This window comes from Nicotiana attenuata, chromosome 1 (genome assembly GCF_001879085.1).
Source record: "Nicotiana attenuata strain UT chromosome 1, NIATTr2, whole genome shotgun sequence".
Classification (NCBI taxonomy): domain Eukaryota; kingdom Viridiplantae; phylum Streptophyta; class Magnoliopsida; order Solanales; family Solanaceae; genus Nicotiana; species Nicotiana attenuata.
The window spans coordinates 28,187,565-28,207,885 of NC_031989.1; the positions used below are offsets into that span (position 1 = coordinate 28,187,565).

At 40.7% G+C, this 20,321-nt stretch overlaps 1 long non-coding RNA gene across 1 annotated transcript; it reads right to left on the reverse strand.

The window, feature by feature from the left end:
• Positions 558 to 12,599, reverse strand: LOC109223315. The gene is made up of 2 exons (XR_002067548.1): positions 11,841 to 12,599; positions 558 to 1,262 (listed from the first exon to the last, which is right to left on the reverse strand). It is a non-coding gene; the product is annotated as an uncharacterized LOC109223315 (long non-coding RNA).

Sequence of the window (20,321 nt, forward strand, 5' to 3'; positions counted from 1 at the left end):
TCCCACATCTCTTTGGCTGTATCACAACTCAATATTTTCTCATATTCCTCACCACATATAGCATTGTGAAGCAGATTTCTTGCCTTGTTATTCACTTGTACCGCTTCCAGTTGCTCCTTTGAGTATGAATCTATATCATTAGGATCAGCAAGTGGTGGAGTGCTAGCAGGTAGGGGATAGTTTCCCTTTTTAATAACTCTCCAGAATTTGACATCGTATGCTTTAGCAAAGATTTCCATTCGTACTTTCCAGTGAGAGAAATGTTGTCCATTGAAGTATGGTGGTCTAACTTGTGAAGTTCCTTCTTGAAGAGGGCTCCTATGATAACTTGATTTGCCATGATCTTTTCTCACAAGTTGTTAAACAAAAGGTAAAATGTGAGCCAAGCTCTGATACCAATTGAAAGTACAAGAGGGGGGGTGAATTGTAAATACTTCAAATTAATTACTTATAGGTTGACTTAAAACTTGAGTAGTCGGCTGAATATGATAATTTAGCAGATATGGTAACAAAAAGTAAAATGCAGAGAATAATTGCAGGAATTAAAAACACCGGAATTTTTATAATGGTTCGAATTCAATGTGAATCCTAATCCAGTCCCCTTGGGTTGCAAGGGAGTTCTCTTCAGTAAATGAGTTTCTTCCGAGTACAAATGTGGTGTATATCGCTCAGTTTCTCCAGCACTCATTTTTGATACAATGCCTCACCAGTTGTGTGCTCTCTTTCTATCCCTGACTTGTTACACAACAGATCTTAGTGAACTACAATGCTTGTTTGCAGTAGAATAAAGAGAGTGATTTGGTTTGATCAAAGTATGTCTTAGCTAGGGTTTACAAGGGTGTATAAATACTTTGATGGATGGTAGAGGCTTGACAACCCAAGAGATTTGATCCTTGGAAAGAATTGATTCTTTCCAAGAATAAGGAATGAGCCGTTGCTTCTCTTGATTGCTTTCCTTTAGCAGAGGATTGCTTCACTTGATTTCTCCTTGATTGTTGGATCTTCCAAATGTGGTCGCTTCCCAGATCTCCTCGTATCCTTTAGTCTTCCGTGATTCTGCCCATGATTCGTGCCTTTGTCCAAGGCTTATTTGATTTTTTTCCAGCTCAGCTAATTATTGTTATTGCTGATTGATTCGTTGATTAGATTGCGCCCAGATTTACGAGACCAATCCAGATTTGCTGATCACATGCTGATTGATTTCTTCCCTTATACATCATGAACCATTCGAGCAGTCTTCTTTACTTCTTGAACTTGATTTCCTGCACATGTATATTATTTGCATCATTAAAACATGATCTAACAGAATATGTGTTTGGTAGTGTTTGTCTCATATTAAAGTAAAAAAACCGATAAATAACCGAAAAAATCAAAAAACCGACATAAACTGAATCGATAAAAAACCGACTTAATTGGTTTGGTTTGGTTCTAATATTCGAAAAACCGATTTACTTGGTTTGGTTTCTTTTTAGGGAAAACCCGATCCAAACCGAATCATAAACACCCCTACTTTGAACCATTTTGCCGCCACTACGTAGGAGGGTGGGAAGAAGAAATAGTAAGTAGAAATATCTGTTACTTCAGTAAATTGAAATAGAAAAGAGAAAAAAAGACTGGAAAAAGAATGTGAAAGCATATTAATGCGGGTGAATTAGTTAAATGTCCTTGTAAAGTTCATACCTAGTTGGATTAAAAAATTTAGTTAGTAAACCTATGGATTCCACTAACTATTAAAGAGGAGATATATCAATTTTAAATGGGTACTTAATTAAAATTAACAAAAATAAAAAGCTAATTTTGTGAGTACCACAAGTAAAAAATTTCTTTTGCCTCCCGCACCAAGGGTGGGCGTTCGTTATTTCGATACGGTATTTAATAACTACCGTTCGGTATTTCGGTATTCGGTATACAATTATGCATACCAAATACCGTACCAAAGTAGTTCAGTACAATTCGATATTTCATTATTTAGTTCGGTATGATTTCGGTAAGCTTTCGGTATCATACCAACTTTGTCACGATCCAATTTAGGATCATGATTGGCACTTAGGAGCAAGTGCCCCCAAGTAAGCCTCATCGGTATTTTACAGAAAATCAGACAGAGTTTCCCCTATTTTTGGACTATCCAAAAAGTTTCCTGTCTCAAAAACAAGTAACAACCAACCAATATTTACCTAAATCAGTCACAATCTTCATCAACTAACCACAAATGGGTTTCCACCATTATTACCAACCTCCTCAACATAATAAAACCAAAAGCAACTCTAAAAATATGGGAAGAAAGTATAATACTAGTAACTAGTCCATATCAACAAATGAATACTCACGACACTAAAAGGATGACTATGGAGTGACTCTAAGAGTCCAAAGAAAAGACCATAATAATAAATAAATCTCGCCCACGCGAACAAGTGCGAGGCTCACCAAGAACTATCAACTTGTACGCTCTAATTAACGAAATCCACACTTGCGTCAACTGCTGTCTCTGTAAAAAATAATTAGCGGGGAGTGAGTCGCTAGCTCAGTGAGTAATAACACTTAACCACAACCGTTTTTATTAGGGACAAGTCAAAAACATGCTAGTATATTAAACAGAAAATATCATAAGAATGCCCTTTCAGAAATAATAAATAATTTTCAGTCTCATCATGTTTTTCTTGTAGTATAATACAATTAACAATTCAGTAATAAGCTCGGTAACCACTGTATATTCAATATTCACATTTGGGAGGTTTCAATGAACGGATCATGTAATCGGTATAACTGTGGATTTCTTCGCAAGAAGTCAAATATAACGGTAGTCCTTGCTCGAGGGAAACTAGTAACGGTATGTTAGTTCTACCTTGCCACTAGCGAGGGCTGTAACGGTAATCGGTAATTACAAGGTGCACCAGGTCTAACGAACCCGCCGTTAGCTACGGGATCTTTCAATGTCTACTCCCATTTATACTTGTCTCTGTAATCCGTATATACTCCTAGAAAATATTTTAAAATAGGGTATTTCGGTTCTTATCAAATCATATAATTTCATTTCGATAACAGTAAATTCAAATAACGATAAAACAGATCTAGTGACAGCGGAAATATCTAAAACAACGGTAATCATCTCAAATAACTATTTTGGTATCATATCGAGTAAAAGACTTGTCCCACATGCAACTCAAAATAATCGGTAAAATATTCATATTAAAAATCATGTGTAAATCATGCAAGTTATAAAAATATAAATTGCGGTAAGATTACTACTCACAGTACTCGTGCCGAAATACCAAATGCTTCACCTCGAGCATTTCGTACAAATTCCTTCAATCAATCTATAATTACATAATATTGATCTCATGTTAATTTTCTTGTTTAGGCTAATTCATAACTAATTTAGAATACCCTATCATCGGGGTTCATGTTTGAGTCTTAATTTGTGAATTTATATTTACTCATAGAACTAGTCCAAAATCTATAAATTCAAACTATTTAGTATACTTTATTCCTCCAAAATTAGACCTATCAGTACTTAAACCAAACCTTTATGTCCTTACTGGTCATAGTAATTATTTATTTATTAACCAAAAAAAACTGATATTGAATTTTTTTGTACTACATGAAATGGCATAGATGTAGTGAAATAATTCAACTGATAAGAAGAAGGTTAACCTTTTGAGCTGAAGGAGAACATTATACTTTCAATTTCAGCCCAATTCTTCTTAAATCCTTTGTCCAAAGCTTTCTCCTTCCTCCTCTCTTTTCTTCTTTTCTCTTTCTTTCCTTCTCTGCTTTTTTTTTTTGTTGTTTTTTTGTTTTCGTTTCTGAAGCTTATTCTTCGTCCCCTAACCCTAACCCTTTTAAAAGTTGGGCAGATGTTGTTTGTTATGGGCTTCGGCCCTTTTGTTTTAAATTCCTTGTCCCTTTTTTTTTTTTGATTTGTTTTGTTGCTTTTTTTATTATTTAGTTTCTTATTGTCGTCATCATTATTATTATTATTATTATTATTATTATTATTATTATTATTATTATTATGCTAATGAACAATACACCCTTATAAAAAAATAGGGTATTACATCCTCCCCGCCTTATGTAATTCGGTCCCCGAATTTACAACAAGTGCATACCTGTAGACTGAAATAAATTGGGATACTTCACTTGCATATCTTTTTCTACTTCCCAAGTAGCTTCTTCAACTATATGATTTCGCCATTTATCGTAGCTTTCTTACTTGCCTATCAATAATAGCCATCGGTTCCTGCTCGTAAGACAACTTCTCATCAAGCGGTATAGTAGGTGATTCAAGCACTTGAGATGAGTCTGATATGCATTTCCTTAGCAGTGAGACATGAAACACTGGATGAATAAAGGACAACTCAGGAGGAAGTGCCAAACGATAAGCCACAGCTCCCACTCGGTCTAGTATCTCATACAGTCCTATAAACCTGGGGCTCAACTTACCTCTTTTCCCAAACCGCATCACACCTTTCATAGGGGAGACTCGTAGGAACACTTTTTCCCCAATTGTGAACACTAAATCTCTTCTTCTTTTATCAGCATAAGACTTTTGTCTACTTTGAGCTGTAAGCAATCTCTGTTTGATCAACTGGACCTTGTCCATAGCTTCTTGTACTAGGTCGGGTCCCGATAAGTTAGTCTTACCAGCTTCAAACCGTCCGATAGAAGAATGACATCTTCTACCATACAATGCTTCGTACGGTGCCATTTGAATACTGGACTAGAAGCTATTATTGTAAGCAAATTCAGCTAAAGGTAGATAAGCATCCCAACTACCTCCAAACTCAAGAATGCAAGCCCTCAACATATCCTCCAAGATCTGTATAGTACGTTCAGACTGGTCGTCTGTCTGTGGATGAAATACAGTGCTAAGATCTACTCGTGTACCCAATGCTTCTTGAAAAGATTTCCAAAAATGTGAGGTAAATTGTGATCCTCTATTAGAGATGATGGATATTGGAACTCCGTGAAGTTGGACAATTTCGTTCATAAATATCTGTGCATACCTCACTCCACCATAGGTAGTCTTCATTGGCAAAAAGTGTGCTAATTTCGTCAGTCGATCTACAATCACCCATACAGAGTCATAACCTCTAAGGGTTTCGTGGTAGCCCGGTGACAAAATCCATTGTAATTCATTCCCATTTCCACTCTTGAATCTCAATTTGTTGTAACAGTCCTGTGGGTCGCTGATGATCAGCCTTGACCTGCTGACAAGTCAAACAACTAGAAGCAAAGTTAGCAACATCTTTCTTCATACCTTCCCACCAATAAAATTGCTTTAGGTCATGATACATTTTTGTGGATCCAGGATGTATAGTGTATCTAGAGTTGTGGGCTTCTTCAAGAATAGCATGTCTCAACCCATCTACGTCTGCTACACATAGCCTGTCGCCCATTCGAAAAACACCATAACTTTCAACAATCATATCCTTGCTTTTACCAGCTAAGGCCTCATCTCTGTATTTGCAATCTCTCATCCTCATATTGGGTGGCGTTAATGCGCTCAACTAGTGAAGACTTAGCCTGAGCACAAGCCAACAATGCCTCTGAATTTCCGACACTAAATCTGATACATGTATCTTCTAGTCTCTGAATATCTTTGGCCAAAAGTCTCTTTGCAGGAGCTATATGTGCCAAACTCCCCATAGATTTTCTGCTCAATGCATCAGCCACCACATTAGCTTTTCCAGGATGATACAGAATAGAACAGTTATAGTCCTTGAGTAGTTCCATCCACCTGCTGCCGAAGATTCAGATCTCTCTGCTGGAAGATATACTTCACACTTTTATGGTCAGTATAAATCTCACAAGTTTCGCCATATAGGTAATGCCTCCAAATTTTTAGAGCAAATACCACTGCAGCCATCTCCAAATCATATGTAGGATAGTTTTGCTCGTGCTTTTTCAATTGTCTCGAAGCATACGCTATAACGCGACCATTTTACATGAGGACACATCCTAATCCCACCCTCGAGGCATCACAGAACACCGTAAATCCTCCAGAACATGATGGTAAGGCTAATATTGGTGCAGTTGTCAAACGTGTTTTGAGTTTTTGAAAGCTCTGCTCACATTCCTCCGTCCACTGAAACTTTGCATTTATAACGACCCGGCCGGTCGTTTATGGAATTTACGCCCCGATCCCCTATTAACTGCTTCCCCCAAGTTTATTTTTGCTATTTCAATTTGCCGGGATGTTCAGTTTTGAGTTTTGGAGAGTTCTGGGACACTTAGTCCCCAAATAAGAGCTTAAGTGTTGGAAAGTTTACCGTAGTCGGAATAGTGTGAAGACGGCCTCGGAATGGAAATCCGATGGTTCTGTTAGCTCCGTTAGGTGATTTCAGGTTTAGGGGCATGGTCGGATTGTGTTTTGGAGGTCCGTAGCTAATTTAGGCTTGAAATGCCGAAAGGTCGAATTTTGAAGTTTCCAGTTCAACAGTGAGATCTTGATCCGAGGGTCGGAATGGAATTCTGAGAGTTTCAGTAGTTCCGTTATGTCATTTGGCATGTGTGTGCAAAACTTCAGGTCATTCGGACGTGGTTTGGTTGGGTTTTTTATCAAAAGCGGAATTCGGAAGATTTTAGAAACTTAGGCTTGAATCCGATGTGTTTTGGTTATTTTGATGTTGTTTGAAGTGTTTTGAAGATTGGTACAAGTTTGAATGAGGTATTAGGTGATGTTTATGCTTTTGGTTGAGGTCCCAGGGGCCTCGGGGTGATTTCGGGTGGTTAACAAGAAATTTAGGAAAATGTTCCAGATGCTGTATTTTTGCTGCTTCTGGTATTTTTGCATCTGCGGTTTGGGAACCGCAGATGCGGCACCGCAGAAGCGGCTAAGAAGACCGTAGAAGCGGATTTGTGGTCTTCCTTCAGGTTCCGCAGATGCGGAAGGAATACCGCAGAAGCGGTGGCGCATCTGCGGAAGGGCAACCGCAGATGCGATTTCTGGTCATTTAAATGAAAGTCGCAGATGCTACGTAATTTTCCGTAGAAGCGGGACCGCAGATGCGGTCCCAGGGCCGCAAATGCAGGAATCACTGGGCAGAACCTATATTTAGTTGCCTTTGCGAAATTGAGCCATTCTTTCACCATTTTCATCCGGGTTTGAAACTTTTGAGAGAGATTTTTGAGGAAAACAAAGGGTAATCGCTTGGAGGTAACGTCCTTGACTTCATAACTCGTTCTATGTGATTAAAGACCTAATTAGTGATGAGAAATTTGGGAAAAATGGGTAATCAGGGCTCGAGTTTAAGAGGCCTTTAAATGAGGATTTGAGGGTCATTTGGACTCCGATTTCAGTGTTCTTGGTATGTATGAACTCATGAGAGTATGAGGATTCCGAAAATGTAAATTTTACCTGATTCCGAGACGTGGGCCTGAGGGGCATTTTGGTCATTTTACCTAATTTCGCGTATTAGCTTAGAATTTAATTATACAATCAGTTATTTGAAGTGTTATTTACATTATGAAACTTAATTGAATAGATTTGGCCATTTGGAGTCGGATACTCGTGGCAAAGGCGTGGTTTTGGGTTGACTTGCACTTGTTCGAGGTTAGTGGCTTGTCTAACCTTGTGTGGGGGACCTTTCCCCTTAGGACTGTTATTGTGATAATTGAAATGCCTTGTACGTGAGGTGACGAACGCGTACTTGTGCTAAATGTTGGAAATCCGGTTTTTCATTAAAAATAGCCTTGAATTGTGTTATTCCTTTTTCTTGTTTACACTACTCGGAAATTTAGCTTGCTGTTAGTTTAGAGAAGCATGTCTAATTGACTAAATTGCTCTACTTGCCTTAAATGCCTTATTTAAATTACGTGAAGCATGCTAGGTTAGAATTATCTATTTTGTCTTGGTATGAAGTTGAGCTTAATTGAGTATTTCTTTTTGCTATTGTTGTGCGTTTTATTTTGGGGCTACGGGAAGGCATCCCGGGAGACCCCCTGTACTTATTTATGATCGAGGTGAGGTGCGGGATACCGAGAGATCCCTGGCACATACCTATTGAGAATACTAAGAGATCATCGGGATACTGAGAGATCCCTGGCATATATTGAGGATACTAAGAGATCCTCGGGATACCGAGAGATCCCTGGCATATATTGAGGATACCAAGAGATCCTCGGGATTCCAAGAGATCCCCTGTTATCATCCTTGTGATTGTTTTTGCCTCTATATTAGTCGTAGTTACCTTTATATCCTGTGATACTTATGTTGCACTTAATTATACTGTTCTTATCTACACTGTTGAATTTTTATATTCTATTTAATCTCAGTAGGGCCATGACCTTCCTCGTCACTATCCAACCGAGGTTAGGTTTGGCACTTACTAAGTACCGCTGTGGAGTACTCATGCCCTTCCTGCGCATGTTTTCCATGTGCAGATCCATGTACCTCTACTCAGGCTTACCATTCTTGAGGCGAGGCGATTCTACGGGCCTTCGAGGTATATCTGCCGCGTCCGTAGACCGAGGAGTCTCTTTCTATTCCTGCATCTAGTATTTAGCCCTTCTGTACTTTATGTTCTTGATTAGACATTCCGAAGATTAGAGCTATGTAATGTTTTCTCAGCTTGTGGATCCGTGAGTTTCCGGGTTTTGGGATAGTGTATCAGATTTTGAAAAGTTGTGTGTATATGCCAAGCAACATTTAAATACTGTTTCTTTCACTTATTCGGCTTTTGATTATTTATTTCCGCATGATTAGTTATTTTCCGCATTCGTTAGGCTTACCTAGTTGTAGAGACTAGGTGCAGTCACGATAGATCACGGAGGGCGAACTGGGGTCGTGACAAATTGGTATCAGAGCTCTAGGTTCATAGGAGTCGTGGATCACAAGCCGGTTTATTAGAGTCTCACTGATAGGTACGGAGACGTCTGTACTTATCTACGAGAGGCTATGTAACTGTTAGGAAAATTCCACTTTATTTGAGTTCCTTGTCGTGCGAGATTTTTGATATCACAATTCTAAACTTCTGTCTTTCTATTCTCTCACAGATGGTGAGGACACGTGCTACTCGAGATGACCAGGCACCCGTGCCCCCTACTGGAGCCGTTAGAGGCCGGGGCCGGGGTAGAGGCCGAGGACGCGCTCGTGGTGCAGCTAGAGCACCCGCACGAGCTGCCGCCGAGGTACCACCAGCAGTACCAACCGGGGTCCAGACGCCTGATACGTCTGCCACTACTACTCCAGCACTCCAGGAGACTTTGGCACGGTTTATGAGCATGTACACCACTTTGGCTCAGGCAGGGTTGCTTCCCCTTGCCGCAGCCACATCCCAGGCTGGGGGAGGAGCGTAGACTCCTGCCGCCCGCACTCCTGAGCAGCGAGTGCATGTTGATCAGGTCCCAGAGGTTATTCCTGCACCGCCTGCAGTGCCAGTTCAGCCCGAGGACAGGGCAGCGGCTTCAGAGAATGAGCAGCGGAGACTTGAGAGGTTCAAGAAATATGATCCTCCTGTATTCAGTGGATTTGCATCAGAGGATGCCTTGGGATTTCTGGAGGAGTGCTACCGTATTCTCCATACTATGGGCATATCAGGATCGAGCAGGGTTTCCTTCACTGCTTTCCAGCTTCGAGGAGCCGCCTATCAGTGGTGGCGTGCTTATGAGTTAGACAGTCCGGATGAGGCAGCTTCCCTGACTTGGGCTCAGTTTGCAAATATGTTCACGAGGGAGTATGTCCCCCAGAGTCATAGGGACGCCTGGCGCATGGAGTTTGAGCATTTGCGCCAGGGTACTATGATTGTCTCGGAGTATGCTGTCTATTACATTGACTTGGCTAGACATGCACCGGCTTTGGTTTCTACGGTTCGCGAGAAGGTTCGCCGGTTTCATTGAGGGGCTTATTCTCAGCATCAGATCTAGCATGGCTCGTGAATTAGAGATGGATATATCTTACCAGCAGGTGGTGAGCATTGCTAGGAGGATTGAGGGTATGCTGTCACACCTCCTTTTTACCACACCCCGAAAGGGTATAATAAAAGGGAGTTTTTCCAATTAAAGGACAATCGAAACGGGATCCATTTTATTAAAATCAGAGTCGCCACTTGGGAGATTTATGGTGTCCCAAGTCACCGGTTTAGATCCCGAATCGAGGAAAAGGTTTGACTCTGTATACAGTCTGCGAACCAGAAATCCGGGTAAGAAATTCTATTAACTCGGGAAAAGGTGTTAGGCACTCCCGAGTTCCGTGGTTCTAGCACGGTTGCTTTGATAATACTTGGCTTACTAAAATTGTTTAATCACCGATTTTAGAACCTATGTGCTTTTACTTCCTTCACCGCTTTTAAATAAGAGAAATTATCTTGAAACGGGTTACGCGTACGTACACCCGCTTGTTTGACGCGTCAAAAATCATGTCACGCGAACGTGTCCACAATTAATAACGCTTTATTATTATTAAGAAAGTTTGGCCAAAGTTGCGCGAACGCATACTCCGATTTTATTTTTTTAAAATCGTAATTATGTTACGCAGACGTATACACAATCACAATTGTATTTTAAATGGCCCTAAAGGCTTTTCGACGATGTTTGAAAAGTTGCAATCTGTTACGTGATTCTCCTAATATATTCTAATAATAATCCTGACTTAGGATATAAAGCTAGTATAAAAAATGCCCAAACATTCTTCCAACTGGGATGAAGGGAGCAAACACGAGAGCTTTTGCTTGAAAAGTGAAACATAGGCATCGAAAAGATATAGGCATACGAACACGAAAGTTCAATTTTAAATCAACTGACCTACTTAAATTAAAACTAGAAGAGAGATATAGTTGGAAAGTTTTCATTTTTTAAAGTCAAATGATAAAATTCGATAGCTAAAAGAAGGCTAGCCTGCCAATACACACATTCATTTACTAGCAGCTCTGGACCAAACGGACTACATGGAGGCATCTCAACAATTGATCATCTATATACACAGGAGAATTGTCCACAAAACTCAACCCAGTTCCCAACAATATGTTTAAACAGGTAGTACTGATATTATAGAAAACGAAAATGCAGAGTTTGATAACACCGTCGAGTGCAGAAATTTTATATTGCTTCCATTAAACATACAACTAAACCAACATTTTTTGCACCTTAATCAACAATTAACACCAGAACATCGATTCAGAATACAAACCCCAGGCTCAACACTGCTAATCTTGACTCACCAGAAGCTAACTAGCATATACTTATCAATTTAAAGCCTATTTTGTAGATCTGCAACACAACAAAGGTGCTGCTCACTTAGGAGGGAGGGACCGAATATGTGACCCCAAAATAAACTAAAATAACGCTCAAAGAAGACAGTCAAGCATCAACTCGTATCTTCCAAACAATCTCATAGGAACAGATTTTACAGAAGAAACAAAACGATAGATAACTCATGTTCCTCGAGACCACACTTGAATAGCAGTCATTAGATCTCAAATAAACATCACGCGTCTAAGGAAGAAAATTATAGGGTGATCTGAACTAAACAAGAATGAGAACAGTATACACCAATGCACGTCGAACACCATTTCTAACTCCAGATAGTTCACTTGAAGCCACACAATTGATTTTTCTCATACTCGTTTTGGCACTGCTAACCCAACAACATGTTTACACTAACTGAACCAAACACTTAGATAAGTTCTTAAACATGCCAACTTGTGTTTAAAGAAACAGAAAAATGGATCAGATCCAATCGATCATTACAGATATTCATTTAGACAAAAATAGGCATTCATTTGAACTCAGAAATGGCAAGCCACCACAAAAGAGATTCATTAACCAGTGAACAGACCATAAATGCAAGTTCTCAAAATTGTAACATTCTTAACACACTCAATACAAAAGATCGAGATTCATACCTTGAGAGCAACAAAGCAAAGGGAAAAAGAAAATAAATCTCTGATTTCTGAGGAATGAAACCACCACAGAACCAAGAGAGAACAGCTATAGCTCAGTAAACAGCAACAGATTCACACTTCTCGACGAATTCCATTGTTCATCCAAAAACCAGAATTGAAGTAGAAAAACTCTATTATTTCGAAATGCTAATTAAAGCTGATATCCAGTGAAATCATGAAACTTCCATCATATGTTTTTTCTGTTCTAATATCTGAAAAAGGAAAAGAACGAAAGGAAAAGAAGAAGAAAAACTTGAACCCTGATTTTCCTCCTTTAAATTTTCTTTAATAGAAATCTCTCCAAAACCGAAAATCCCTCTGAAAATCTTCTTCCCCTCCCCCCTCACAAGAAATGACCTCACCTTATATATATACCTCAAAAGATCTCGAAGCTTCTATGCTTCCTTCCCAAGAAATCTCCCAAAAATCCTCCAAATCCGAATCTGATTTTTACCCCTTTTTGATGGATAAAACGGACAAATGGAGGGAGTAGATCCAATTTCACTCAATCCTACGCCTCCCATTTTTCCTAATTTCCATCTAAAAGAGTAAAAATCCGAGAAAACAAAGAGAGGGCATGTGAGGGAGAGGGAATCTGTCAGAAACCGTTAGAAATGGCAAGAGGAGAGAGGGAGGGAACGCGTGGTTGGAGATTGGGTTCACTCGCCATGGATTTGGGTGATTTAGGGTGTGATTTTTGTGAGGTAGGCGAGTGAACAGTCGTTGCCTTCTCTGAGTTTTGGGACTTAAGGTTCATCCGTTCATTAGTTATTTGGAACGGGTCGGGTTTGACACGATGGGGCTGGGCGGGTTTAGGTGATTTGGGCTGAGGGTTGAAATGGGTAAGGGGAGAATTGGGCTCAACCCTGATTTGGGCTTAATTGAAATCCCCAACCCAATTAAACTACCCCTTCTCAATTTCGTTTTCCTTTTCTTTTTTCCTTTTTTTAAAATTCTTTTTTAATTCCTTTTTTTCCATTTTAAAGACAGAACAAAAATAAAGTAAAACCTAATTTAAATCCTAACCCAAATTATCCTACCAAATTAAATTAATTAACTCTAACTGATAATTAACCCAATTGACTAAAAACCAAATTAAAGGAAAAACTATCAAAATTCAAAACTAAATTAAAAGTGTAAAAATAGGTTATTTTTTGTGATTTTCCTTTTTTAATTACTAATTAATTCCTAAAAATGCAAAGTGAAATCCTAAATGCACATGCAACATATTTTTTTGTTTTTTTCATTAATTAAATAAAATAAACGTGCACGGACAAATGCAAATAATTGACAGAAAATGCCACAAAAATCCACAAAATTGCAAATAATAAAAAAAATTATTTTGTTTTGAATTTGTGGGAGTAATTCATATAGGGCAAAAATCACGTGCTCACATATGCATGCTAGGGACAGAGAGGAAAAGGAGGCCAAGAGGTCTCGAGAGTCGGGCCATTATTCTGGTGCCTGTGCCCCAGCTGCAGGTCGTCATGGTAGGGGTCATATGGGCCGCCCCGTTCATTCAGCTCTTCCAGCAGCCAGTGGTATTCCAGCTCCACCTAGGCCCTAGGAGCCTTATTATGCACCTCCAGTCTCTAGTGCGCCTCCTGCACGGGGTGCTTCCAATGGTCAGTCCAGCAGACCTGGCCCGAGCCAGTCACAGCCGCCGCGTCCTCCTAGAGCTTGTTTTGAGTATGGTGACACACGCCATGTGGTGAGGGATTGCCCTAGACTTGGAAGGGCTGCATCCCCACAGATCCCTCAGCCGCAGCGCACCTCGCAAAGTTCTCAGGTCATGATCACTGCACCAATTGCTACTCCACCTGCCCAGCCAGCTAGAGGTGGAGGTCGGGGAGGTAGAGGTCGCCCTCGAGGGGGAGGCCAGGCCAGATACTATGCTCTTCCATCCCGTACTGAGGCTGTCGCCTCCGATTCTGTCATCACAGGTACTATCTTGGTCTGTCACAGAGATGCATCGGTTCTATTCGATCCAGGCTCCACTTATTCTTATGTGTCTTCTTATTTTGCTCTACATTTGGGTGTACCTCGGGATTCCTTGAGTTCCCCAGTTTATGTTTCTACTCCTGTGGGAGATTCCCTTGTTGTAGACCGCGTTTACCGGCCATGTTTGGTTATTCTTGGTGGTTTTGAGACCAGAGCCGATTTATTATTGCTCTGCATGGTTGATTTTGATATTATCTTGGGCATGGACTGGTTGGCCCCATTATGCTATTCTTGATTGTCACGCCAAAACTGTGACACTGGCCATGCCAGGTGTACCGCGTATTGAATGGAAGGGTGCTTTAGGTCACACTCCCAGTAGAGTTATTTCTTTCCTTAAGGCTCGGCGTATGGTTGAGAAGGGTTGTGATGCATACTTAGCTTATGTGAGAGATGCCAGTATGGATACTCCTTTTGTTGATTCAGTCCCAATAGTACGGGATTTCCCTGATGTGTTTCTAGCTGATCTTCCAGGCATGCCACCCGATAGAGACATTGATTTTGGCATTAATCTATTGCGGGGCACTCAGCCCATTTCTATCCCTCCATACCGTATGGCTCCTCCTGAGTTGAAGGAGTTGAAGGAGCAATTGTAGGAATTACTTGATAAGGGTTTCACTCGGCCCAGTGTATCGCCTTGGGGTGCTCTTATGTTATTTGTGAAGAAGATGGATGGTTCTATGCGCATGTGTATTGATTACCGCCAGTTGAATAAGGTGACAGTGAAGAACCGTTATCCTTTGCCTCGTATTGATGACCTGTTCGACTAGTTGCAGGGTGCTGTGTGTTTTCTAAGATTGACTTGCGCTCAGGCTATCATCAGTTGAAGATTCGGGAGCCAAATATCCCGAAAACTGCCTTCAGGACTCGGTATGGTCATTACGAGTTCCTTGTTATGTCTTTTGGGCTGACCAATGCCCCAGCAGCCTTCATGCATCTGATGCACAGTGTTTTCCGGCCATATCTTGATTCATTCGTGATCGTTTTTGTTGATGACATTCTGGTATATTCCCGAAGTCGGGAAGATCATGAGCAACACCTGAGGACAGTACTCCAGACCTTGAGAGAGAAGAAGCTGTATGCTAAGTTCTCAAAATGTGAGTTTTGGTTGGGTTCCGTGGCATTCTTGGGTCATGTGGTCTCAACGGAGGGTATTCAGGTGGATCCGAAGAAAGTGGAGGCCGTGCAGAGTTGGCCCAGACCATCCTCAGCTACAGAGATCCGTTTTCTTGGCTTGGCGAGTTATTACCGTCGATTTGTTCAGATGTTTTCATCTATTGCAGCACCTATGACCAGACTGACCCAGAAGGGTGCTCCGTTCCAGTGGACGGAAGAGTGCGAGGAGAGCTTTCAGAAGCTCAAGACATCCCTGACTATAACCCCAGTTTTGATATTGCCTACCGGTTCGGGGTCTTATACTATCTATTGTGATGCCTCGAGAGTTGGCCTTGGGGCGGTATTGATGTAGGATGGTAGGGTGATTGCCTACGCGTCTAGACAGCTGAAGATACATGAGAAGAATTATCCTGTCCATGATCTTGAGTTAGCTGTCATTGTTCATGCCTTGAAGATCTAGCGTCATTACTTGTATGGTGTGCCTTGTGAGATATATACTGATCACCGGAGTTTGCAGCATCTGTTTAAGCAGAAGGACCTTAATTTGCATCAGAGGAGATGGCTAGAGCTGCTGAAGAATTATGACATCACTATCTTGTATCACCTGGGAAGGGCCAATGTGGTGGCCGATGCTTTGAGCCGCCGGGCATAGAGTTTGGGGAGTTTGGCTTATTTACCAGCAGCAGAGAGGCCTATGGTGATGGATGTTCAGGCCCTAGCCAGCCAGTTTGTGAGATTGGATCTTTCGAAGCCCAGTCGGGTTCTAACTTGTGTGGTTTCTCGGTCTTTCTTGTTTGATCGTATCCGGGAGCGTCAGTTTGATGACCCTCATTTGCTTGTCCTCAAGGACAAAGTGCTGCATGGCGATGCTCGAGATGTGACTATTGGTGCTGACGGAGTACTGAGGATGCATGGTCGAGTTTGTGTACCCAATGTTGATGGGCTTCGAGAGTTGATCTTAAAGGAGGCCCATAGTTCGCGGTATTCCATTCATCCGGGTGTCGCGAAGATGTACCAGGATTTGAGGCAGCACTACTGGTGGAGGCGGATGAAGAAGGATATAGTTGGGTTTGTAGCTCGGTGCCTTAATTGTCAGCAGGTGAAGTATGAGCACCAGAGACCGGGTGGATTGCTTCACAAGATAGAGATTTCGGAGTGGAAGTGGGAGCGGATCACCATGGACTTCGTATCTGGGCTCCCACGGACTTTGAGGAAGTTCGATGCCATTTGGGTTATTGTGGATCGGCTGACCAAGTCCGCGCATTTCATCCCTGTGTGTACTACCTATTCCTCGGAGCGGTTGGTGGAGATTTATATCCGAGAGATTGTTCGTCTGCATGGTATTCCAGTTTCCATCATTCTAGACAGAGGTACTCAGTTCACATCGCGATTCTGGAGAGCCGTACAGCAGGAGTTGGGTACTCGGGTGGAGTTGAGCACAACATTTCACCCTCATACGGACGGACAGTCCGAGCACACTATTCAGATTTTTGAGGATATGCTCCGTGCGTGTGTGATTGAGTTTGGAGGTTCTTGGGATCAGTTCTTGCCATTGGCGGAGTTTGCCTACAACAACACAGCTATCAGTCCAGCATTCAGATGGCATCGTACGAGGCCTTATATGGTAGGCGATGTAGATCCCCGGTGGGTTGGTTCGAGCCAGGTGAGGCCAGATTATTGGTCACAGACTTGGTTCAGGATGCTTTGGAGAGAGTCAAGGTGATTCAGGATAGACTCCGTATAGCCCAGTCCAGACAGAAGAGTTACGCGGACCGGAAGGTTCGTGATGTTTCCTATATGGTTGGAGAGCGGGTTCTGCTTCGGGTTTCGCCTATGAAGGGCGTTATGAGATTTTGGAAGAAGGGGAAGTTGAGTCCGAGGTTAATTGGCCCTTTCCAGATATTGAGGCGTGTTGGGGAGGTTGCTTACGAGCTTGCCTTACCTCCCAGCTTGGCAGGAGTCCATCCGGTATTTCATGTTTCGATGCTCTGGAGGTATCACGGTGATCCGTCGCACGTGTTGGATTTCACCTCAGTTCAGTTGGAGAAGGATCTATCTTATGTTGAGGAGCCAGTGGCAATATTGGACTAAGAGTGTACTGTGGGCCGGGCCCAGCCCGGGACCGCGGGCCTAACGGGCCGGTCTTAGTGGGCCGGTCCCAAATGGTGCATTAAGCTTGTAGTGGGCCGGTCCTACACAAATAGCCTACGAGCCCGGGACCGGTAGGCGGGCCTGGGCCGGTTCAACGGGCCTAACGGGCCAAACGGTCCTCAGCGGCTATATTTTAAAAAAAAAAATTTTAAAAATGACCAATGGTCAGATTTTAAAATCTAGCCGTTGGCCATCAAAAAATAGCTGTTTGGGAGTTTAAAAAATAGCCATTTGGCCCCCCAATTTTAATTTAACCCCAAACTTTATATAATTACACTTTTTCCCAATTCTCAACTATAAATACCACCTCATTCTTTCATTTTTACTCACAAATTCATCAATCTCTCTCATTCTATATCTAATTCTCTTCTATAATTGCTTACTTTATTATGCAATTTCGTGAAAAATTGTGAAGTTGGTGAATTGAAGTATTCAAGTCTTCAAGTCTTCAACGATTTTCAATTTTCAAGAAGTTGTTCGTCAATTCGGTAAACTCGTTCCAACTCTTAAGTTTTAAGAATATAGTTTTGGTTGTTTTAGTTTGTATAATTACAATTAATATGGCCTTTCTTTGAAAAAAATATTTGGTGGTAAGGGAAAATCTAAAATTGGTGAATCTAGTCGCCAAGCTACTACCCTTCCCCCGGCTCCCCGACCCAGACCTGTTACCCGTCCTCCTCCACCTATTATTCTTGATAGTGATAACCCTTGTTTTCAACTTTCCGATAGTGAATTTTGCCATGATGTTGCATCAGGTCAACAATTAAATGAAGAAGTTATGAATGCTCTTTATCCTAATGAAACTATCTTTAAAAATGATGAGGAAAATGATGATGTAGATGAAACCCAACCGGATTTAGATGATACACCTACTAGTCCTGTTAATAACCCAACTGATGCCCCGCCCGACCCACCTGTAGAAACCCCTACTTTTAATAGACAACCTTCTAAACGCCCCGAAACATCACTTGTTTGGAACTTTTTTACTCAATTAAGAGAACAAAATAAGGCTAAGTGTAAAACTTGTGGGGGTTTGCTGGCGCATAAATTTACTGGAGACCGTAGCGGTACGGGTAGTTTGACTAGACACATAAAAACACACCCTAAAGATAAAGCTGATTTTTACAAATGAAAGCGCAGCTAGAGGGGACAAGTGTAGATACTACGGTTAACACTAGTACAAGTTCAAATCTAGTTCAACCAGGAATTAACACTGTGACCGGTGGTATTTTATATTACGATCCAAATAAAGATCGTGAAGAATTAGCAAAGATGGTTACTGTTATGTGCTTACCCTATAGTTTTCCTTCTAACCCTCACTTTGTGCATTATATTAGAAGAGTTTTTAATCCTACTTATAAAGGTTGGCCTCGCGCAACCGTAAAGAGCGATATTTATAAATATAAACATGAATATGAACAATATTTGCGGTATTTATTTACTCATATAGATTCTCGGATTGCTATTACCACTGATATTGGTAGAAGTGGTAGTGACTGTGATTATCTTACTGTAACCACTCATTGGATTGATGAAGAATGGAAAATGCAAAAACGCATTATTGCTTATAGAATAATTAATTCACGTCACACAGGTAAGTTTATTGCTAACACTGTTGCAGATATTTGTAGATATTTTTGCATTAGAGATAAATTAATGTCAATTTCTATGGATAATGCTTCTAGTAACACTAATGCTATAGGCTTACTTACAACTACACTAAATCCTGCATTTAGTAATTGTTTCCATGTTAGATGTGTTTGTCATATTTACCATTTAATCATCGGTGATGGTATGAGAATTTTAAATTTAGAAATTGAAAAGGTTAAAATGGCTCTTAATTGGCTTTTTTATTCAAACCGTAGAAGTAGACTTAGAGAGTATTTTAAAAAATGTGATGAATTTAGCCTTAGAGAAAGAAAGGTTCCTAAAGCTTGTCCGACTAGATGGAATTATATGTACGAAAGTTTAGTAGTTGCATATGAATATAGAAACCCAATTAATGCAACGTTTAATGCTCGTGTTGGTGGTGAGGATGATGATGAAATCCTTACAAATCAAGATTGGAATAATGTAAAAATTCTTATAGATTTTTTACAACAATTTCATCAAGCTACAAATGAATTGTCTGGGCAATATTATCCTACTATTTCAAACTGTTTAGTTTATATTGCAGCACTATGTGATTTGTTTGTTGATTTTTCAGAGGGTGGGGAAATTTGTCAACTTGCTATAAATGTAATGAAAGAAAAGTTTAAAAAATATTTTTTCCCTATCCCCCCTATTTATGGTGTTGCTGCCATGTTAAATCCTACCATGAAATTAGGAGGTCCTCACTTTTGGTATTCAAATATTTATAAGGCTTTAGATCTTTCAGATGAGGAATTTGCTACACTTGCAGATGCAAAAGCCTCAATTAAAATAAATGCTCAAACAATTTATAATGCTTATCAACTTGCCTTAGATCATGCTAGGCCAAATGTTCCAACTCCTACTTCGTCTAGTTCACAATCGTCTAAAAGAACTGCGGGCCTAAAAACACTTAGTTCTTGGACGGAGTTCAGGGGCTCTCAAGGTGATAATATTGATGATACTTCACATCTAAATGAGCTTCAAGTTTATTTATCGCAGGGCCTTGAAAAGGAGAATCCAGACGGCACCTTTGGTCTTTTGGAATGGTGGAAGGCCAGAGAAAAATATTTTCCGGTTCTTGCAAAGATGGCTCGGGATATTTTATGTATTCAAGCTTCAACAGTGGCATCAGAGAGCGCTTTCAGTCAAGCAAGACTTCAAATAGGTGATCAAAGAGCGTCTATGAGGGAGAGCTTAGAAAAATCAGTACTCTTCAGAGATTGGATCCGCTCGGAAAGAAGAAATTTTGGACTTGCAGAATCACAACCGGAGATAGACGAAGCTTATGAAGAAATGATAGCGGAACTTGCGGAGGATGCTGCTTCGCCCGGAAGCGGTGATGAACAAGCTTCTTTTCCGCCACCACCAACGGAACTTCCTCCGAACCTTGAAGGATTTATGAAATTTATTAGATATACTATGTAGATTATGGTGNTATATATATATATATATATATATATATATATATATATATATTATATTATGTTATGTATATATATTTCCTTGTATAATTTCTTGTAAATATATATATGTTTATATATATAT